The sequence below is a fragment of the Lissotriton helveticus genome, chromosome 1_2 (genome assembly GCF_964261635.1).
Source record: "Lissotriton helveticus chromosome 1_2, aLisHel1.1, whole genome shotgun sequence".
Lineage (NCBI taxonomy): Eukaryota > Metazoa > Chordata > Amphibia > Caudata > Salamandridae > Lissotriton > Lissotriton helveticus.
This window is the reverse complement of record NC_136058.1, coordinates 236,158,881-236,177,996: the sequence shown is the minus strand read 5'-3', so window position 1 is coordinate 236,177,996 and position 19,116 is coordinate 236,158,881. Positions and strand designations below refer to the sequence as shown.

General features: G+C 48.0%; 1 protein-coding gene across 7 annotated transcripts in view; it reads right to left on the bottom strand.

Annotated features, from left to right (window-relative positions):
• The window catches only part of LOC144800222 (voltage-gated potassium channel KCNC1-like), a 139,470-nt gene that overhangs the window by 57,498 nt on the left and 62,856 nt on the right, over positions 1-19,116 (bottom strand). For 3 of the 7 annotated variants that reach the window (XM_078671664.1, XM_078671667.1, XM_078671662.1), the window contains exon 4: positions 265-352. The exons of the other annotated variants lie outside the window; for them this stretch is intronic. The gene's annotated coding sequence lies outside the window, so the exon portion shown is untranslated. The remainder of the gene's footprint in view (positions 1-264; positions 353-19,116) is intronic. 7 annotated transcript variants of the gene reach the window in all.

Here is a 19,116-nt window from a genome sequence, read left to right as displayed (position 1 = left end):
GTGTTTTGAAATGCCTGGTTGGTGTGGAAATAAGCCATTCATATCAACTCATTCATTGGTGATCTCCTGGTCTATTAAATATTATTTGGTACATCAGACAATTCTTTTATGTTATATTTATCTAAGGAGCTAGGAAGTCTAATTGACACAAGACTACTTCCTTCATCCTGGAACTTCTCTATGATTGTCTAGTGTAAACTCTGTTAAAGTACTTTGAAAATTATGTTTAAAAGTAGTTTTTTGTAAAGGGAGTATTGTACTCACAGTTTTTAAGGGCAGTAAAGGTTATATGTGTTTGGCCAGATGTAACTGGATATCCAGTTTTTTGGACAGACTTTTTCCTCAACCTTTCCTGCAGAAGAAATAACAAAAGAGATAAGGGCAATAAATGGAAGCCGCCTACACTGAAAGTCATTAAGTAATTATGACAAATGTCAAGCCTACATCAAGCTGCTGATTGATCATTTCAATGTGAGCTTTTGCAAGAAATAGACAATAACTGACTGTGGGGTTCTTTTTACCAAATTCTCATGCAAAGCAGAACAGCAATCAAAAATACTGCACTGCATTGCGTGAAAAGGAGAGAGCAGGACAGCTCCATATCTCTAGAGATATGGCGCTCTATTCCTGTCTCCCAAGTGCCAGCTCACAATTAAGCTGCTGAGCACCACACACATATCTTTGAACCATAGTGTGTGCGTGCATTTAGTATAGGTGTTTCGTTAGAAATGGGGTTTCTGGTTGGATAGGGTATGCACCTAAGCCAGGCAGAACCCACCATTCTAGTCAGGGCAAGGGAGTTACACACCTAAGATAACCCCTGCTCACCCCCTCGGTAGTTTGGCAGAGCAGTCAGGCTTACACCAAAGGCAATGTGTAAAGCATTTGAGCAACACACACACACACACACACACCAGTGACACACTAGGCACACCACAAAGAAACTCCACACAAGGTTATATAAAAATATCCTGTGTATTGTTCATAAAACACATTAGGCCACAATCACAAAAATCACTGTGCCACTAGGCACTTGTCATGACATCACATAAATCATAAAATCACTGTGCCACTAGGCAATGGTCACAGCAGTATAGATAGTGCAATCAAGTAATTACTTATAAGTTACACGTGTTCTAATCACCCCAGGAGAGACACCATTACTGTGCAAATGACTGTGAACATGAACTGCAGTATGTAAGGGAACATAAATCACCACTATCACCACTACAGCCTAGAACTGAGCATATAAACTACTACAATAATATGCATCATCACATCGTGGCATAACTGGCAGTAGTTACATAATGCACACAAATTACCAATACATGTTATAAGGCGCCAAGACCCCTGCACTCCTAATACAGGGAATGCAATATGTTCCGTCTATGTATATGCAGCACAAACCTTCACATTGAATCGGGGGCCTCCTTCGAGCTCCACCCCGTCCAGCCAATCTTGCTTCCATGCCAGTAGGTATGTGCTAAACAAAAGGGGGAAGGCACCTGCACTGACCACGCACGGCAGGGGAACTCCACTACCAAAAGGCTGGTTCCCACGACTTCATTGTGCCGGTACACCCGGGGGTCCAATGGAGCTGCCTGCGACATTGCAGTACAGCTGATGGCCATGGGGTATCCTGCCCCCAACTTGGACTTGCCTGAGACACTTGGTGCGGCTGGGAGGGACTCCGTGGCGGTTCTCTGGTTGCCACGGCAACCTGCAAGGGGGCTGAATTGCATCTTCTCTTTCCAGCGCAGCCTTCCTGACTGACACAGGCAAATGACCCCCTTTCTCCTATGCACCCGTCTCGCTCTAGGTGGGGCCGACAAGAGATCCTTTCTCTGGCCTGCATTGCGACTCCTCACCCTAGCCTCAACAGAATCCTCTGGTTCTGCGGCGCCAACGCACACACGACCTGGGTGCAAAAACGGGAGCACTGTCTCTCTTCCTTCCCGTCGAGCTCTAATTCACGATGATCAACCATGCGCTGACCTAACAGACAGCCAGCGACCAGCCCATACTACGCTGAGGGTAAAGGCACAGTGCTGTCCCACATGTTTCACAGTGGTCGGACTGAGAGTCTCATGGCCGTGACCCAGTTAATGTGGGGGGTTTCCCCCTGTGTCTTCGAAAGCCCATAATAAAACATGAGGGGAAGGTTGAGCTCACAAGCCCCTTGAGAAAACTGGGGGCCCGAGCAGGAAGCCTGCTCAGGCCAGCACAACAAGGCAAAGTCCAGATGGCGGTTCCCTGGCAGCACAGCAATCCTCTGGGGCAGCATACAGAACCAGCAGCATCTGGTTACAAGTCTACGCAGCGTCTAAAAACATGGGACCACAGCCCCTGTACTTATAGTGCAAAACTCTTTGTTCTGGGAGCACTTCAAACCCTTTTCAGAAGTGCACAACACCCCTAGTCACATCCCAAGCCCTGGCCCCAGACACAATACAGGGCGGCGGAGACAGTATTGTGAAAGTCAAGCACAGCCCTATTCAGGTTCCAGGTGCAACTCCTTTCACCACTTTAAATACAGCCAAGGTCTATTCAGTCCAGTGCTGTGTCACCAAGGAAAGGCAGTACACACCTCAACTCCCCTTTTGACCATCTAGAACGAATGCACATCCCCCTCGCCTGTCAGTCTGAACCAGACGGTAAATACACATCCAGGCAGGGCACAAAGAGTCATAAGCACACAAAAATACCCACTTCCAAAAGTGGCAGTTCTAAAATAGTAATATCAAATTAGCTTTCACCAATAAGCAGGCCTTATTACTACTATTCCAAGCATACCAAACATGGTCACGCTACCCCTCTCTTATCAGTAATTACCACTAAAGTACATATCAGGGAATTCTCAATGCAAACCTATGAGAGGGCAGCCTCACAGCAATGAGAAACCAATTAGGCTGCTTGTCACTGCCTGGACATGCCACACAGTTAAGTCACATATCCTACCTTTTAACTACACAGCACCCTGCCCATAGGGCTAGCTAGGGCCTAACTCGCGGGTGACTTATATGTAGTAAACGGGGCAATTCAGATGTAGCAAACACTTTAAATGTCACGTCACTGGGGCAGTAAACTGAGCAGGCAAGCTCTACACCAGCAGAGGCCTGGGACAGCTTTGAAAAGCTACTTCTGTGGGTGGTGCAAGCAGTGCTGCAGGCCCACTAGTATCATTTAATTTACAGGCCCTGGGTATATGGGACACCACTTTACAAGGGACTTACAGGTAAATTAAATATGCCAAACAGATGTAGTTCAATCTTACCAAGTTTACCAGAGAGAGCACAACAGTAGTAAAGTGCCCAGAGTCATAAAACCAACAAAAGCAGGTCAGAAAAAATACTGGAGAAAAGCAAAAAGTTTATGGGATGACCCTGCAAAAAGGGCCAGGTCCAACAGTTTTGTACTGGAAGGGTGTCCTTCCAGTACCCAATTCTATACTTATAGTAACTTTAAAACGTTTTCTACTCAGTGCCAGGTTCATAGGGGTTATCTCTGCCCATTCAGGTCGACCTATTGCTTGCTTCTGGGAGGCATTTTACACCCATTACACTTATTCAAATACTAATTCCAGGCAGGGAAAAGGTACATTTCTAAAAGTATATTTTCCTAAATAATTCTTAAGGAATCTGACTTCAACATTGATTTGTTTTTTCAATTAACAATTAAAATAGTTGTTGAATTATTTTGATAGCTGTTCCCTCACTGAAATTAGAATTATTAAATATAATAATGTAACCCAGTGTTTTCCTATGGAACAGCCAGCCTTGACGCAGTGAAAATAACTTTTGGAGTCAGGACATATTTAACATTAAATTCCTACATGTCCTACAATTAAGTACCATGCACGGGTCCTTATGGGCCTACATAGGGGGTGACTTCTAAATATTTAAAATGAAGGTTTAGACCTGTCAAAAGGGGCCATTTTGACATACTGATTTTGTAGTTTTAAAACTGCACAGTCATGCTACTAATGGTAGGTCTGCTGAAATGGTTGCACTCTCACTGAGTTTGGTGGCACAATGGTTGCTGCAGTCCACTAACAACATTTAACTTACAGGCCCTGGGTATACGGTCTGTGTACTAAATACTAGGGGCCTATAAGTTAAATATGTCAATTTGCGGTATGCCAATTTCACCTTGTTTAAAGGGGGGGGAACATGCACATTATCCCTGCTTAGCAGGGGTAAAGTGCACCGAGCTCTACATCCAGCACAAATATAGGGTCTAGCAAAAGGCATAACATTTTTGGTGACCCTGCAAAGAGGGCCAATTTTCCTACAGTGGTAATTTTAATTAGGGTTTTTATTTCGTTTGCTGTGAGATATTGAAGGTGACCCTCACAAAGTCACAGCTGCAGAAAACCAAACCTGTGGCAATCTGATGATTAAAGGATTAATTACAAGAGGAAATGTGCAAACAAATGGAAGAATCAATATAGGGGCAATAGCTAATGAATACCATTTAGTGAAAAAGACATAACTAAACTCGCAAGAGTCGTTTTAACAAACATTTATAAAATTATTTTTGAAACTGGATTAAGGTTTGTAAATGTTGTCTGCAATTCTTTTTAAGCCCACAATGCTTTTTCCGCAAACACTATATTTACTATATAATTTGGTGATATCCCCTTTCATGTAACTGTAGCAAACCCTCCTAGGGATGTTCAATTCTATTTTTCACAATCAATGGCCCATATGCCTCATATTTGCTCTATCATATATATTGAGATTTGAAATAGTTGCCACTTTTGGTCGTCAAGCGCTCAATATATTATCAATCCAACTTTGGCAGCGAGGTTCCAAATTTCTGTTGGCCTAAGAAGGCAATGTGTATAACATAAAGGTTGCATGTGCCGTGAATGTTAAAAATATCTAGATTTAGTTATCTTTCTACCAAACAATTATTAAAATTATTGACAGAATCAAAGCAGCAGACCAGTAAGTGTTTTGTCCTTAAGGCACTCATTTCCAAACTCCTACACTATTTAAAGGAAAATTACCAAACAAATCTGCTATTCATGGATCTGTTTCCCCACAATTCACATATGTTGATCATTTCAAATCCCAAAGTGCAAAGATCTATCTTTAAAAAATATCAAAACTTCAAATGACATGGGCGTGGCTTAGCCGGCAACGATGGCAGTCGTGTAGAGCGAGAGATCCGACCAGCCGACCAACATCCTGCGCACCTATCCTGGCCCTAGACATCCAAAGGGACGCTGTTCCTTCTCCTGATATCGCCGGTCCCGGGGGCATCATCCGGTGGTGGCAGAGGCTGGATACCGGCTCCGGGGGGCGAGCTACAGCCTGGTGGAGCGGAGCGGCCTACAGGGAGTCGGTGGCGAGTGAGCCGGGACCTGTATTTCCCTGCCGATCCGGCGGGGGGCTGTCGCGCAAGTGAGGAGGTGAGGCCGGCGCGGAGGGGGCGCGACTCGATCAGGTGCCCCGGGGCTGAGTGGACCCCCCCACTGGCCTGGCGGTCTGCGGAGAGGCGTCGCTGGAGCAGCGGACGTGCGGTCGGGGTCGCGCCTTAGGGGCACCGAGCAGTGCTACACCCTGAGGCGGCCAGCGGGAGCCGCCGCCATTTTAAGGCACACTAATCATCCTGGAAAGGTGTTGGAGGTGGGGGCCCGCTGCACCCTCGCCCGGCGGAGCGTGCCCCTCGACAGTAGCGTGGTGCTGGAGACCCTCCGGTGGACATTGGATGTGGCAGATCGGCTGGACTGGCTGATTCTGCCCGGCGCGGTCTGGGGAGGCGGCGGCCTGAGGTGAGGGGCCTGGTGGGGCGGACGGGCCCAGACCCGGGAGCAGAGTGCTGAGCTGATAGGGCCTGTGTGGGGCGGCGAGGTGCGTTGATCTTCCCTCCCCCCCCGTTCGTACTTTCTAGTCGGCTGCTCTCTACTGTGGATGAGAGGCTCGGAGGCCAGATCGGGCCTCGGTGGTGGTGGCTGAGGTCGGACGAGCAGTGCTTGAACGAAGGTGCATTGGGACTGCGCCCTGGGCCTGTCGGACACATCCCTCTTGCGTGTGCCCTGTGGCCTGCGGCTGGGGCCGTACCTTACCCGGGTTGATATTGACGGAGCGAGGCATAAACGCACAGTCCCAACACGGTGGAGACTGAGAGTCTGCCCCCTGTGACCCACGGCGCTGCACATGGGTCGCCTGGAGACTGTTGGAGGGGGTCACTTGGTGCACCGGCCGATCTGTCTGATTTTCCGAGTGGCTGGTAGTGACTATCTCCGGGGCAAGGAGTACCATCACCGGGGAGAACCGACCACGCAACAATGACGCGAGATCGTGCTGGCGGCGGCCACACCAAGCAGGGGACCATTGACAAATTCACAGAGGTGAGCCACGCGGCCGGGGTTACGGGGTCGCAGAACCAGGCACCGGACAATGCGGCACTGCTGGCGGCCATAACCCAATCTAGAGACATGTTGGATGCTAATATAGGGGCGGTAGGATCGGATGTTATGCTGCTCCGCCAGGACCTGAGGAACGCAGTGGAGCGCATCACGGGCACGGAGACCCGCATATCAGAGGTGGAAGACGACGTGTCCATTCTCAAAAAGAAGGTCGCAGATATGGAAAAAATCCAAAAGGGCTTGGCCATGCGGGTCGAGCATGCCGAAGGGCGGGCTCGGCGGAACAACCTATGTGGGATTTCCGGAGGGCTGCGAAGGGGACAATGCGGAGAGTTTTCTTACTCAGTGGCTGGAGGGCTGGCTCCCCCCGGACGTGCTTTCCCATTGCTTTGTGGTGGAGCGGGCCCACAGAGCCCTGATGCAGAAGCCCCCCCCTGGGGCGTGCCCGCGGCCGATCATCCCCAAATTCCTTAATTACTCAGATCGTGACACCATCCTGCGACAGGCGAGGGTAAAGCCTCTCTCATGTGTGGCAATGCAACTATTCTCATCTTCCTGGACTATACGCGTTTGGTGCAGCAGCAGCGACAATCCTTTCTCGCGGCAAAGGCCCGCCTTCGGGGGCGCAAGCTTAAGTATGCCCTGCTTTATCCGGCGTGACTGCGAGTCATCTTCAAGTCCCGCACGCTGTTCTTTGATTCTCCAGAGGAAGTGTTCAAATGGACGGATGAAACGGTGAAACTTCGTGTCAACACGCCCCCAGGTAGAGAATCGGACTCTTCCTCGAGTAGCATGGCCCGCGATGGCCTCAGGAGTCCGCAGAGACGTAACAGGAGGTCGAGGTCTAGGCGCGGCTCGCGCTCTGGCTCTGCACTTCGACAGCGAGATCCGACACCGGAGCAGCAGCCGGGAGTGAAATGATGTATGGGACTCCTGATCGGATCCAAATGTATGGTAATTAAAGATGTCTAGGTGGGCCAGTGTTTCTAGGGCTGGGAACCTGACTCAGTAGTAGTGGGTGGGTGGGAGTGAAGTTCTATAGTTGTGGGTTGTCAATTGGGGATCCATTGGAGGGGGTGGTTCTTGTTCCCCCGTTGGGGACTTGGCTACGATCCGACTGCGACAGGTGCTTCCATGTTAGTGAGGTACGGGGTTGGGGGCGGAGGGGGGGTTGGAGTTGGGGTTTGGGGTTGGGGGGATTGATTGCACAGGTTTCGATGCGATCTGTCAGCCACATTGTCTACATGCTGAGTCACAGAGACACCCATAGCTTATGTAAAATCATTCCATCATGTCTACTTCTGAGGGGGGGGGCGGGAAGTCCTCGGATCCCTGCGCATACTTAGTTGGAACGTGCGTGGGGTGTTGGATAAGGTGAAACGGGGGCGGTTCTCCAATTTGCCAAAAGAGCCGGGACGGATGTACTCCTGCTTCAGGAGACCCATTTGCTCGGCACGAAGGCGCTATGCCTGCAGTGGTTTGGGTTCCATCAGGTGTTCCATTCGGGCTTCACAAGGGGCTTCAGGGGGGTTGCAATCCTCATACACCGCAGGGTTTCATATACACACGAAAAACTCTGGACGGATACACAGGGTAGATATGTCATTGCACAGGGCAGGGTGGGGGGAAATAGGGTGACCCTGGGTAGTGTATACGCTCCACCACCGCTACAGTGGTCATTGGTGGAGAAACTGATGTCCCTTTGGAGCGACATCCCAGATACCCTCTCGTGGTTGGAGGGGACTGGAATGACGTGATGGAACTGGGATGTGACAGATGGAGGAATGGGGCGACTGTCGGAGCGGTTAGCCCTCCCACCAAACTACATGCCCTTGCCAAGGGACTCGATTGGACTGATGTCTGGAGATACATGCATGGCCCACATAGGGAATACACCTACTTCTCCACAGTTCCTGACTTATTCTCCAGGTTGGACTATATCTTTGTTCCCAGGGGGCTGACACACAGGATACTATTGGCGTCTACTCTGCCGAGAGCCTTGTCCGACCACTCACCAGTGGCCCTCACGTTCAGAATAGGCCCGGGCAGGTAGACATTTCGGTGGCACATGTCAGGGTGGCACTTGCTGAAGGACGACTACAGGGAGCACATGACCAAAGAAATAGATCATTACTTGGCTTCCAATTTAGGCTCCATTGAATCCCCGATGACCCTCTGGGAAGCTCTAAAACCCACGCTGCGGGGCGTAGATATTTCCTGGTGTGGGGCGGCATGTAGGGAGCGGCAGAGACACTTAGTGCAGCGAGAGGCGGACCTGGAAGCACTGGAGCGAAGAGGTCGTGAAGTGGGCGGTGGACCCGCCAGACGACAGCTCGTGCTGGGTCAGCAGCAGTAAACTGCGGTTTTGATGGAGGAGGCACGGCAGGCCTGGTTGGCCACTCGCAGTCGGGTGTATCAGTGGGGGGACAAATCCAGCAAGATGTTGCACCGCTTATGTCAGGGCACACTCCATGCCCAGCTGTTGCCCCAATTATTGGATCCGTATGGGGTGTCCATACTTGAACCCCCGGCCATCGCGGAGAGTTTCACGGCATATTATGAGGAGCTATACGCGCCCCAAGAAGGCCTGGCAGAAGAGGTCATCCAGCGGTTCATAGATGATTTTCCCCCACGGTCGGTCTCGGACGAGATACGAGAACAATTAGATAGGCCCCTGTCCGATGACGAATTGGGTGCCGCTCTGGGAGAGCTGAATCCCGGTAAGGCTCCGGGCCCCAACGGCTTTTCGTGCGAATTCTTCAGGCGATTCTATGTACAGTTGGGACCGCATCTCCGCCCAGTGGTGGAGGAGGCTTGTGGGGAGGGTATGCTCCCCCCGGATTGGCGCCATGCGGAGGTCGTGGTCTTTTTGAAGCCGGGTAGACCCCAGAGAGCCACACGTCCTACCGCCCTATCTCCCTACTCAATACCGAGGCCAAGGTTCCTGCTAAAGCCTTGGCTAATAGGCTCAAGCCTCACATAGCGGATTTGGTCCACCCCGACCAGGCGGGGTTTATGCCTCGCAGGGCGACACGGCACAATATTAGGCGCGCTTACATCGCGATATCGGCTCGGAGGAGGTTGGGGGAACAGGCAGCACTGTTTCTGGCAGACACAGACAGAGCCTTCGATTCCCTGAGCTGGGTATATCTGTTCACCCTGCTGCGACGCCTTCATTTTGGTCCGTGCTTCATGGCGTATTTAGAGCTGCTGTACACTGATCTCACAGTGTCTGTATGAGTGGGGGGCACAGTCTCTCGATCCTTCCGGGTCCAGCGGGGCACGAGACAGGGTTGTCCCCTCTCCCCCTACCTATTCGCGCTCACCATGGAGCCCCTGGCGGCGTGGGTGCGTATTGACGCCCAGCTCAAGGGCGTTCGGTCGTCACCGGTACTCGCTGATAAAATACCACTCTATGCTGACGATGTCCTGTTCTTCCTCACTGATTTGGAGCAATCGGGGCCGCGGCTGCTTTGTATTCTGCAAATTTATTGGTGAAACCTCGGGCCTCTATATGAACCCGGGTAAATCGACATTGTGGGTACTGGGTGGACAGCGGCGGGTGGGAGCATGGGCCTCGGGCCCTTAGCTGGCCTCTGGAGGGATGAAATACTTGGGAGTATACCTGTCGGAGGAGGCGGCCGCTTCCCGGGACCACAACCTTACTCCGGTATGGGACCATCCACACTGGATTCCGCCCCGTTGGTTTCAGCAGGTTAATTCGGCGCTGGGTGGGTTTCTGTGGGAGGGGGGGACCGTGCGAGTGGCGTTATGAATGTGTTTTTTATCCTCCTATACTGGTGGGCTAGCCACATCGGATGTTCTCTCTTACTACCAGGCGGCGCACTTGCTGGTTCTCAACGAATGGTGGTATGGCGATAGGTGCGATCCGGCCAACGCGGTCGAGCGACACCTAATGGGCTCGGCGTCCGTACATACACCACTGCACTCCGCTTCGCTGCGGAAGTCCCTTCCCTCTGCCATGCAGGTAATTCTTTTTGTCTGAACAGAATGGGGTGGTGGAACGTGCTTACTCAAGAGACTCCTCTCTGGCGCAATGGCCGTCTGCCATCTGCCGCACGTGGATGCTTTGCAGGGCTCCCGGGGGTGGGACGCAATCGGGAGTAACTCCCTGGGGGATGTGGTTTTGGGCTGCTCCCTGAAGTCCTTTCAGAATCTGCAAGACGAATTTGGGATGCCTCGTTCCCAATTTGTTAAATACCTCCAGTTTAGGCACGCACTGATGCCATACTTGACGGACCTAGGACCCCTGCCAGAATTCAGTCCGCTGGAGGCCAAACTGTTTATGGGTGAACTACTGGATAAGAAAATTTCACGTATCTACCAGACATTGGTCCACCACTGCTCCACCGACTTACACAGACTCTGGACAGCATGGGGGAGGTATGTGGGAAACTTAGAAGAGGAGGACTGGGCGGAGGCCCTGGCAAGCCCGAGGGGGGCGGCGATCTCCACTCACCTGCGACTGATACAGTTTAAATACTTGCATTGCACATACTTCACCCGAGAACGCTTATGGAAGGCAGGCATGATCAGCTTCCCCGATTGTCTCCGCTGCGGCTCAGAGGAGGGTACTCTTCTGCACTCTGTCTGGGGGTGTTCGGCTTTGCATAGATTCTGGAACGGGGTATTCACTTGCTTGTCTGAAGTGTTGGTATGGGAGCTCGCTCGCTCCGAAATTGGCTTTGTTGCACGTGATGGATGGGATTGGGGGTAATAGGTACAAGCGTCACCTGTTATTGTTGGGCCTTACCCTGGCCAAAAGAGACATTGCCAAAGCCTGGAAGGCGCCTCAGGCTCCACCATTGTCTGCCTGGAAGAATGGCATGGACCTTTGTATGGGACTCGAGCAGCCTGTGTTCGTCGCCAGGGGGTGCCCTCGTAAGCATTTTAAGATCTGGAAGAGGTGGGCCGATTATCGCGGGCTGGACTTGGACCCGCCGTCAGAGAGGACCGCCCTCCCGACGATATGACATATGGATCATTGGTGTAGAGAATAGAGTGTCTTGGTTGTCTTGGCTTATCTTTTCAAAATATTGGATTGTAAATCTGTGGCAGCTACTGTGCAAACGGGGGGAGGGAGTGGGGGGGTGGTTTTTGTTTTTCTATAAATGTCTAAGATGCTACTGTGGTTCCATTAATGTGTGCAGCAGACTCCGGATCTCGGAGCTGCGCAATATATGTGATCTATGACAAATAAAATCGGTTTTAAAAAAAAAACTTCAATTGACATAAATAACAGACATAATGTGCTGTAACCTTCACATGCGCTGTAGTCACACAAAGAATATTAATTATGATCAATTCTACATTGCAATTGCATGACTTATTGTGGAGAATTGTATTGAAAAACTCTATTTTTTTACACAATAACCACATACTTTAATCAACAAAGCATTCTACAATTCTACTATGTATCTCCATGTTCAAAATTAAACACTGAATGGAGAATTTCCATATAACATGCACATCTCATGCTCACTGTAATGACAGTTTCGCAGCATACTATCTCAATATCAAGTTTTGGGTCTCACCATCCCGCAGCTTTTTGCGCTCTGAAGGCAAAAGCCTCTAACAGACCATACCAAAAACATAAAGCTGGCTTACAGCCCACCAACTGATAACCATTGGTTGGCTTTATTGTCACTTTTATTTATTTGCTTCTTAGTTGGTAGCTTTCCTTCCTCCTCTTAGGTCCCTCCACTGGAGCATCGCAAACTTGTGTCCTTCCACTGCTCACATTTATGGAATATATTTGTCCTTTTTTTGTTAAGCACTGCATGAGAGTGGAAGTGTTATCTTTTTTGTGTTCTGCTTTCGCCCTCTCAAATGTCCACCCCATTGTTTCCACTTCACATGCCCCTCCCCCGCTCCTCCATTGTTCCCCTATCCCTCATGGTCCTTCAAATACAGTATTGTAATTGTACTTATGTTTTTTAAGGGTCCAACATCTGCCATTTGCTGCGTGGCCCTATCGAGCAAGCACTTTTGCAAAGCTCAGTTGCTTTGTTTTGCAAGGGTTAATCAACAGTATTGTGACATGGGACAGTTCGCTTCACTTTTGGCAGTACCGTGCAGTTTTTTTGTTGCTTTTTTTAACTTTTAATTAGGCTAATGATTAGAACAGTGCTATAGGTGCAGCCCGCACTCAGGCACTGTGCTGCTGGACACTGCGTCTAGCACGTAGATGGGCATCCTCATGCCCTGGGTTCTGTGATGTTTCTGTGATGGTGGTCAGGCAAAGTGTTGCTTCATAATCAGTTAGAAGTATTTGTCAGTGAAGGTGGCGGGGGAGCTGCAGAATCCAGCAGCGGTCACAGGATATCAAACTTGGTCTTCATCTCATGTCTCGTGAGTTGAGGAGATGCTATGATTCTGTGGGATGTGGTGGGGTGCAGTCTAAGAACTACTTTTCCCAAGGTGGCATTTTGTTCATAAAACCCTATCGGAGGCTTCCAATCCAAGGTGCTGCATGAATCATCAGAATGATTTCAGTTCCTGTTTGAATCATATGGAAAGGAGCCAATTGCAAGAGGAAACTGTGTTGCAAAACATTTGTTATCTATTTGCCAGTGTGCTTATTGCCCAATTGTTCTCTATTATTATCTTTGACTTTTGCTGCTGGATTCCATTTCTATTCTTCGAACAGACTATTTTGGCTATTTGTTGTGAAATGGGAGTGTGTTGCTTGGCTGTTTTGATAGAGACTTTAATCCCCAGATTCCTCGCCTTTTTAATATTTCCCTCGGCGTAAGACAGGATATGGAAACTTTTCAGCAGTACCTCGGCAGGCCATCAGGTGGCTCTGTGAGGCGCAGCTCTGACCCCGTTACACTCTGGAAATGAAATGCAGAGCCCATATTGGCACCACACTTGCATGCAGATGTCAGTTCCTTTCTATCCATGCCACCATATGTGGATCCTAAGCTCCCTACATGTTTTTTCTGAGACAGTTACCTCAAAATTTCTACAGCGTTCAAGGGATGTCACCCCGAAGACAACAGGTTTCAAGCCCTATACAGACTGTCTCAACAAATGTCTGTAATGGATCCCCACTAGGTATGCCTGTGGTTTCTGGGGCTGGGTCCTGATACCAAGGCCTGAAGCAGCTGCACGTCGATCAACCCAAAGGCGATAAGGCACTGTGAGTTGAAACCTTAGTCAACAAGCACAAAAAGACTCCTCATCGTGGCCACTCAAAGTCGTGGTCTGTGTCCAAAGTTTGGTCCCCGTCCCCTTCCTGCTTGCGGAGTTGCTTGAGCCCGTTGAGAAGTCAGTCTTCGTCGTGGTCCAATCCTCAGAAATAGGGATTTCACACACCTGTAGCACTTGCATTGGCCACTCACATCGATCTCACGCCTGACTGGTGAGCCTATCCCACTACTGCCAGCACAACCTTAATTTCTGGGTCTGACAGCCACACCACAATAGTTCGAAGTGTACTGTGCAGCCACGCTCCAGCTGTTCGAATCTGCGGCTCTTCCGATCCTCACTAACTCCCTCTGGCACACCATCAACCAGAAGAAGCAGAGCAGCCTTTCATGTGGAGGACAGAATCTGCGCTGCTGCTAGCCTCTGAATCCCTCATGCAGCAGGTTTCTGAATTGGGGTAACACTGCAGCAATGATAATGTTAGATCTCAGTGCAGTCTTCAATACCGTGTCCCAAGCCCTTCTGCTCGAATGGTTGTGGAACTACGTTGTGGGATCCAAGGCCTTGTGGTGGCTAGCCTCTTTCCTACAGAATCACACTTTCCAGGTGTCTCAAAAACCTTTTTGAGCTGAGATTTTTCAGCTGAGACAGGGGGTACCGCAGAGCTTTGGGCCCCATTTTATTCAATCTTTACATGCGCCCCCTATCTGACGTTGTCAATATTGTGTCGTACGATGATGACACGCAGCTTATTATTACGCTGTCACAGGACGAAAGAGGTACCACAGCCTTCCTAAGATCCTGTCTGTCAGAACTGGCTGAGAGGATTGAACACATCTGCCTTAGACTAAATGCCAGAAAAACAGAGGTTGTTATTCTAGGGAAGCAACCATCAATCTGGTCCACTGCTTGGTTGCCAGAGGCACTTGGCCCCAAGGTGAAAGTTAAGAACTTCAGCATTTGGTTTGATACAAGTCTCACGTTCGACAGTCAAATAACCAGTCTAGAGGTGAAATATTTTGGGATTCTGAAAGTTCTGAAAAAGATCCTGACCTTTCTACAAAAATCCACTAGAAAGTTAGTAGTCGCAGCTCTGGTAATGTCCAGACAGGACTATTGCAATGTACTGTATCTGGGAATCTAACAAAGCAAACTACAGAGGGTACAGAATGCAGGACCTCTTCTGCTGCTTAAACTTCCAAGGCGATCACCTACTGGTCCTGCCCACGCAAAATTGCACTGGCTGCTATTGGGCAAGAGAGTGTCCTTCAAAGCTTTGTGCCATTGTTCCTGAACAGAAAAGGGCCTCAGTATCTGCACCCACTTGTCAAACCTTATCTACCCAGCAGAAGGCTTAGGTCTGCAGAGGCCTTTTTTGTCACCATCCCTACTGTGAAAAGAGCTTGCATGGCATGCTGCTCTTTTAGTTGATTTGCCTCTAAACAGTGGAACACCCTTGCCTCTGGAACTTCAACAGAAAAGCTCAGAAATAACCTTCCAAAAGAAACTTAAAACGTGGCTATTTAGACTGACTTAAAGTCAGTCTTTGGAACATGCCTCATAGGTGGTGCCAGAATATGAATTTTAGTGTGAGGACACTTCAGTTGAAGTAACCAGGTGCTTTAGAAATAATGTTATTATTATATATATAGGAATACCTGCGGGTTAGCCCTCGTCACCAGTTGGACCCTCTGAGACCATCTTGCCTCTGGCTCTAGTTCTGACCACTCTTCCGGCTCCACAACCTATGACTGCTCCAGGTACTTCAATACCAATGCCAACTCCATTGAGGATGGTGTAGGAGCGGTGGAGGAGGACCCAATAGTTCTCTCCAATAGCAAGTTGGAGTCGGTATGACCTTGACTGAAGTCACACACAATTCTGCCCAAATCACCATTTCAACCACTTGATTTTCCAAATCTACAAGGGAAGCAACATACTCGGCATTCCCTTTTTGGAACAAACTCTGACAATGGCTGTTAGATTTGGGGAAAAGTAAAAAATCCTTTTGGGTAGATTTCTATACAAATCGTGGATATCACACACCTCTTTGCACACCAAGAAGTAACACTCCTTCAACTTTCTCTCTTTCCACACCTGAAGATTGAACCACATGTAACAGAAACCACTATAAAGATTAAAATTGCACATAAATCAATTGTTTACAAAAACACAATGTCATTAAATTGAGTGGCCTAACAATAGACTGAAAATCTCAAGGTTTGAAAAAACACAATACATTAAAAATGTAATCCAACATAATTAATAAACATACTGGAGAGTAAAAAAGGCAGACAGGTATAATATGTATTGACAAACTACACATCCATCACTACACAATATCAATAGCATGGAAATGTACAGTTCACAATTGACTTCTTTTAACCAATGCCAGATAGGTGGATTGTGTATAAATTTGGCGTTGACGCGTTTCGATGGCTCAATTAATCAATCCATCTTTCTCAAAACCAGTATATAGACTCTCTGGGCCCGATTCACAGAATGAACTTAAGACTCAATCCTAAATGTACTACTATTTTGGTATTCACAGAATGAACTTACTACTTTTGGTATTCACAGAAGTTAGGATTTTGTCTTAAGTTTGTCTTAAGACAGACTTAAGACAGACTTAAGACAGACTTAAGACAAAATCCTAACTTCTGTGAATACCAAAAGTAGTAAGTTCATTCTATGAATACCAAAATAGTAGTAAGTTTAGGATTGAGTCTTAAGTTCATTCTGTGAATCGGGCCCTCTGTGCTTGTTATATTGATTCATGCATTCACCTACTGCAAGATATAATCATTGTTAAAACTACATTCCAGAGGTATTTTACAACATCTGCACAATCAAAATTCAGAAATATATAGAAAAACATATTTAAAACAGCATGCAAATATCTTTAGGAACCCCCTTGGGGATCCAGATTTTCTTATACCTTTTTCATCCCCAAATATATAGGCCTCTAATCCCCACAATTATGTTTAATTGGCCCCCTATTTAGGCCTATGTTCTAGAGGTCATGCATGTCCCTAAAAAAATACAATTTAGAATACCCTGTATCTTGCTCTATGAAGAAACAGCCCTTTTATATATGGCACAATCTTCAAATTACAGAGTGAAATCATTCAAAATAGAATCACACTCCAGATACTTCCTTGTACAATACACTCTTTCCAAACATACTTTGATATTCACATCTTTAATGAAGTTTGAGCTTATGAATGCTCACAACCACAGTGGTTACATATCACACCTCACCTTTAATAAAATGGTAGACTTCCTTGGAAAAAAGGACATCTGGAGTGTGATTCTATTTAAAATGTGGTTCAATCTTCCGGTGTGGAAAGAGAGAAAGATGTAATGTAATGTAATGGAACAGTTTTTAAAGCGCGTCTATCACTCCAGGGAGCATCTTGGCGCTGGTACCGTTGCCAGATGGAGAGAGGCGGCTGACTGTTGGATATTTAGGAGATCCTGCACATTTACACCAAGGCTTTACTGGCGATATCAGTAAGTCTGAAAATCCAAGTTTTCAAGGTTTTCCTAAACTGACTCTCTGAGGGGATTTGACTAAGCTGCAGAGGGAGCTGATTCCAGGCCCTGGAACCCAATACAGCAAGGGATTTTCCTCCCTTGGTGGTAAGCCTGAAGCTTGGGATCCGCAATAAATTCTGATTTGATTACCTAAGGCTCCGCACTGGTAAATAGCACCTAAAGCCGTTTGACAGATACTTAGGTCCTTGTAGATGGAAAGCTCTGAATGTGATGACCTTTATTTTAAACAGAATACGCTTATGTATTGGCAGCCAGTGGAGGGCATTGAGTGCGGCCAAGGCGGATGACTTCCTCGGCCAACCGAGAACAAGGCGGGCGGCTGCAAGTTGGACCATCTGCAACTTGTGGAGTACAGATTTATTTACTCCTGCATACAGGCTGTTGCAGTAATCCAATCTTGATGTTATAAGTGCAACCGCCACCGTTTGCCTTGCTGATAGGGGAAGGAGGTCAAAGAATTTTCTGAGGCCTCTGATGATGTTAAAACAGGTGCCAGCCACAGTCACCGCCTGTTGTTTAAATGACAGGGAGTCATCGAACTTAATGCCCAGATTACGGGCGCTGGAGATGGTGTTTGGGGGGCTTCAGAATCTTCCGGTCACCATTGCTTTGGAGAGAACAGATTTTAATGACCAAAAGGCAGAATTTCGGTTTTACCCGAATTGCATTTGAGATGGTTACTCCTCATCCAAACAAATGTGGCGGTCAGACAGTTTTTAAGATTTTCCTCTGCTCCAGATGACTCTCTGTCCAGTACTAGGATGAGCTGAGTATCATCAGCGTATGATATTGTGCTGATCTGAAAAGATGAGATTAGTTCGATCAGAGGGACCATGTATAAGTTAAAGAGTACCGGGCTCAAACTAGAGCCCTGCGGCACCCCTGTCGTAATAACCTTCTCCTCAGAGCGAAACTCTCCCAGTACGGTGATTTGGCGCCTTTGACTAAAAAAATTCTTAAGCCACGCCAACAATGCTCCTCCTAACCCAGATTTTACTAGGCGGTCGATTAATATAGGGTGCGAAACCGAATTAAAAGCCGACGATAAATCTAGTAAAATCAGGACGGCTTTCTTCCCCTGATCAATAGCGGCCCGCAGGGTCTCAGCCGTAAACAGGAGGGCAGATTCTGTTGAGTGCTTAGCCCTGAAGCCTGTCTAGTTGGTTTGCAGGATATCATTGTCCTCTAAGAACTTGGTGAGATGTTTATTTACGAACCCTTCTGTCATTTTAGACAGTACTGGAAGTAATGAGATGGGGCGTAGGTTCGAGAGGGTTGTCGGGTCAGCTAATGGTTTTTTCTGTAGGGGCTTAATAGCTGCCAGTTTCCACTCCATAGGGATTACAGCGGAGGACAGTGATGAATTAATAATCGCATTGATAATGGGATTTACCTCGTCCACCAAGGCTCGTAGAACCAACGGGGGGCAGGGATCAAAAGGAGATCCAGACCTGCTTGATAAGATGGCAAGGCGGGACTCTTCTAAGCTGATGGGACAAAACATTGTAAAGTAGGCAGTCTCGGAGTTCTCCCCAGACAACTCATCCGTGAGGAGAGGCCCCGGTTGGGGAAAATCTTTGGTAATGTCTAGGATTTTTTGCTCAAAGTAATTAGCGATACAATTACAAAGGGTCAGGGAGGGCGGAATTTCCTGCAAAAGCGATCTGGGATTACTAAAACTATTTACAATCCTGAAGATCTCCTTCTGCCTATTATTGACGGAGGATATAGCCTCCGAATAATAGTGTTTTTTAGCAAGTTTAATGGAGGCATGATAATGCCTCCGAGCTGTTTGATAGATGTTTAGGTCAGTGCTCTCATAATTTTGGCACCACCTCCGTTCCAAGGTTCTAACTCCGCATAGTTCCTCTTTTAAGGCGAGTGAGAACCATGGGGCAGATGTTCTTTTTTTTTATATCATGTAGGTTCGCTGGGCTTATAGGGTCCATTTGGCCATTAAGTGTGGTGATCCAGTCACAGAAACGATTGTTATCTGTTGAGGTGTAGCC